This window comes from Pseudochaenichthys georgianus, chromosome 10 (genome assembly GCF_902827115.2).
Source record: "Pseudochaenichthys georgianus chromosome 10, fPseGeo1.2, whole genome shotgun sequence".
Lineage (NCBI taxonomy): Eukaryota > Metazoa > Chordata > Actinopteri > Perciformes > Channichthyidae > Pseudochaenichthys > Pseudochaenichthys georgianus.
The window spans coordinates 39,560,956-39,565,489 of NC_047512.1; positions in this window are offsets into that span (position 1 = coordinate 39,560,956).

The window sequence follows — 4,534 nt, forward strand, 5'->3', positions numbered from 1 at the left end:
TAAGCCGTTAGCCTGGCGTATGTTAGTACCTAGCGTCACTTGTTTTGATGTACGTTTTTGTGGATAACCTCGCGAGTTTGTATCTTTCAGTGTTGAGGTGGGCACCGTTAGATTCTGTGTCTCCTTGCGATCATAAACGATGTGTTGGATGTGCGGCTAGGATAAGTAATAAGGGAGCTAGGAGTGATTTTCGGTGCAGTAATAGGTTAGCATTTTTCGCTCGGGGCTAATTCAGAGGCTCACTGTTAGCATTGTGTTTTTTAAATTGTTTTATTCCGGATCGTATGCCACTCTATTCGACCGAATCGGTTCATAAGCATAGGCCATGGGATGCCTGGTAACTGTAGATGCTTCCACATCAATGTCATCTCCCGACGAATAGTCAAATTCATCGTTCAAAATGTCGATCTCATTGCAAAATTCCTCCATCGCTGCCATATCTGCTACGTTGTGTTGACTTTCGGTGGAGCGAAAACACAGCCAGTGACATCACCATTTGGGACTCCCCTAATGGTGGCGGCCTGGTCCCGGAATTCCCCACCCGGCCGGCGGATAATTAATTTTCCTTTGGCGAGTAATATCATATACAATAAATATTACGATCAATATCCATTGTAAAATGAATAAACTACCGGAATATTATAACTGTAATTGGTGTTTCCTTTCCCCTTTAAGAGATTATTTCGAGCTATTTTCCAAAACCCTATGGAGAAAATACATTGCTTTTTGACGAAGGAACCGGAAGTGCTAAAAATGCTAACTTACTTCCGGGTTTTACGACGCGTCACTGCGGTTCTCTATAGAGGCCTGGATGAGGACTTCCTCCTCTTTGTCCTCAAACACACACACCAGGATTGAGTGTTTGGTAGCTGTTCGCCATGTGTCTTTTGATTTACTAATGTAAGTAGAATCCTCTTTGTAATTTGGATGTTTGCACTTGAGTAACCTCAATGGTATTGAACACATTTGTTGTTCAATGTAGTAATGAATATAATTTAGTTCCAATTTAATATAATTGCGGCAGACATATTTGTTAACTTTAATGTGCAAGTAATATAAGTATTATTTTAATGTGCAAATGCTGTTATCAGTTTGTTTCACCTTTTCTACTAGAAACATTGGCAACAGCTATCATCCCACCAACTGAATACCCTGATAAATAAAACAAAGACATTTAAACTCCTGTCTCCTGGTGGTTTGTGGCTCCAATCTGAACATTCATCTCAGGCCCGGTTCCAGAACAAAATGACTCAGGGTGCATCTGAGATTAGAGATTGTGCAGTGGTGAAGTGCTATTTGTATAAATTGGGAGTGGACCTAACACCCTCTAGGGGGGTCCTCACCTCCTCTAGGGGGGTCCGGGGGCATGCTCCCCCGGGAAGATTTTGTTTTAAATATTGAAGTTAAAAGCATCAATCTGGTGCACTTTGAGAGCAAAATGAAGAGATCTATGGATACATCTCAACACCCATATGAAACAGAACTGTAAACAGATTTACTTTTTCTTTATGGATATTTTACAAATCACTCCCCTTTTAAGACCGAAATGTCTACATGCAAAGCAGAAGATGTTATCTTTTTTACATGAATATTCCAGCCAATCTCTGTTTTTAAACCATGAGCTGCAAAATGAGCGCCTTACCCCACTGTACAGGCGAGTTGAGTACTTTTTTAAATATACCTGGGCAGGTTCTCTTTTGCCGAGTTACTCTGGCACTTGCTGGCCGCCGAGGGGTTGCGGTGTTTGGGGCAACGAAGTCGGCTGCGGCTGCTCCGCCTCTGTGGGCGAGGCGGGCAAAGCCGGCGAGTCGGGCGGGAGGACTGTCCACGACAGTGGCCGCGGGTACTAACCCTTCTTCTTCTTCTTCTTCTTCTTCTTCTTCTTCTTCTTCTTCTTCTTCTTCTTCTTCTTCTTCTTCTTCTTCTTCTTCTTCTTCTTCTTCTTCTTCTTCTTCTTCTTCTTTCTCCTTATGCACCCCGTAGAACCGGGCCTGATTAATCTCCAACATGAGTGATTTGTCAAATATCCATAAAGAAATAGAAAATCGGTTTACAGTTCTGTTTCATATGGGTGTTGGGAGGTATAGATCTCTTAATTGTGCACTCAAAGTGCACCAGATTGATGCTTTTAACTTAAATATTTAAACAAAAATATCTTCCCGGGGGAGCATACTCCCGGACCCCCCTAGAGGAGGTGAGGACCCCCCTGGAGGAGCTTAGGTCCACCCCCCACTTAAAAAAAGTAGCACTTTACCCCTGCTGACATCTATATGCCGCGAGCTGATTATCGAGCCTTCATTGTAACAGTCGCGGATACACTGTGTATGTGGGGAGTGTTGCAGTAGAAAATTCCACTGTAGCGCCGAGACATTAATGGGAAACCCTACATGACTGAGCTACCTCTATGAAACGTTAGGCTACCCCACAGCACCCCCAAAAGAAAATCTCTGGCACCGCCACTGGCCGCGGCACATGACGGTTTTGTGTGCCCTCCCATGAAAATCATATGCCCTCTCTGTAGATTTGTTCTGGCGCTGGGTCTGCTCCATGACAATGAATTTGTATTAATTGCAAATAAATACAAATGATGTATAGAATTTTTGTAATTTTTCTTTCACATCCTCAGTTCTTCTGCTGTCCACCAATAGAAATGGGGCCAATTTTAAACCGAATTAAAGGAGCGGTTGATGTTTCTTTTATTGTCTCTGTCAAACTTAAGAGATGTAAATGTTTGGTATAACAACATGAAACCACATAAAACACATCAGTAAGTATACCCTTTAGGAACTTCTGAAAAAAAGGTGGCCGCTAACAAATGGCTAAATGTGACTACCAAATGGATTGAAGCCAAACATTAGTCAGCCTATTATAACTATTTTTTGTGAATGCTATCACTTACACGTTTTACTAAAGGTAATTATTCCTTAACTGTGTGAATATCAGTTAGCAGAATTAAAGGAGATGTAAAATTACATTAGACCACGTCCAATTTTGAAACAGGAAGTGTCTGCACACCATTGACACCACTTGAAATGCCTCAACTTTAACTAAAGAGCATCTTTGGTTAAGCTTACAAATACAAAGGCATTAAAATGTTTTTTCTTACAGGGTGACGGTGACACCCCCACATCAGCACACTCAATTTGATTGGGAATCATCCCAGGAGGGATCCCAACACCGACACATTTTGTAGTGTAAACAAGTTATATGCTGCATTTGCCAGTTAAACATAAAGTGCACTTTAATTTGTCAGAAAAGAGAGTAAAAACCATGAAATAAAACTCCCTACTTCCTCAAATGTTTTCAAAATATTAATTTCAAAGACTGCCATGATGTGCATCATGTGTATCTCTGAAGCCCAAATCACAAAAATGGTATCAACAGTTATCAACTGTATCCAGTAACAAAAGAAGCATGTTCTGCTTCCAAAAACACTTACATGAGGAGAAAAACACTGCTGTTTAAAAAACGAGGCAAAAAAACACAAATGTGACAAAACACATGTAAATGAAGAATTATCTTCACAAACTTGACAACACATGCTCAGCATTTAGAACACATTCATCAACTTGATGAAACATGCGCACCATTTATTAATAACGCAGCGTAAACTAAGCACTGCGAATACTAAACTTTGGAGAGAAAAAAACGGGGACACTAAAGAGTGATGCACACAGCTGGGACCGGAGCGCTTGTTGACATTCGTGATTATAAAATTGGCCAACTGTCACTTTAACTGAAAACGTATCTAAAATGTTTTATTGGCTTGTAGGCTATTAACAATGTGATCGTATGATCCCTTCTGATATAATTGGACATCTGCTGTAAGCTAGCTACCACTAAAACACTTAGTGTCCCCGTTCCGTTGTGTTTTGAGCTTTTTGCAGCGTTTAGTACTGACAGCTTTTTGTTTATGGAGCGCTTTTAGTAGCCTATATTAACTACATCAACTACTGTTGTTGAGTAGACTTTGAACTTTGAGCATCATTTCATACACGCTGAAATTCCTTTTAGTTGATCTATATATTGCGTATTAATCATTTGAATCTACAAAGTAACCTAAGTAAGCCTAGTAATGAATGTTATAAAATAAGTAAATAGTGCAACATTTGCCTTTCAAATGTTGTGGAGTAAAGGTATAAGAAGCATAAAATAATCTACATACAAATGCAAAACAATTACAAATGTATGTATTTACTTTCTATTACTGGTAATAATACAGGAAACTGGGTTGCTTGGTTTGTTGCAGATGCGAAATAGTTTTTTGTCACAAACAACAAAATGGACATAAGCCCCGCCCTGTCATGACGTCACGTATTACGTTCGGTTTCTAGGACCCAATGTGTGCTTTCAAAATAACTGTGATATGGAAAAAACGAATTACCATTATTGTTTTGGATTTTTTGTGGATTTTATTTCAGATATAATTGTGTCTTAGTTAAACAATAAAAAAATATTCAGTCACTTGTGTCCGTTCCCCACCCCCACCTCTCGACGGGGTTAACAGAGCCCGCCCCCTCGCTTCTCTCCCCGG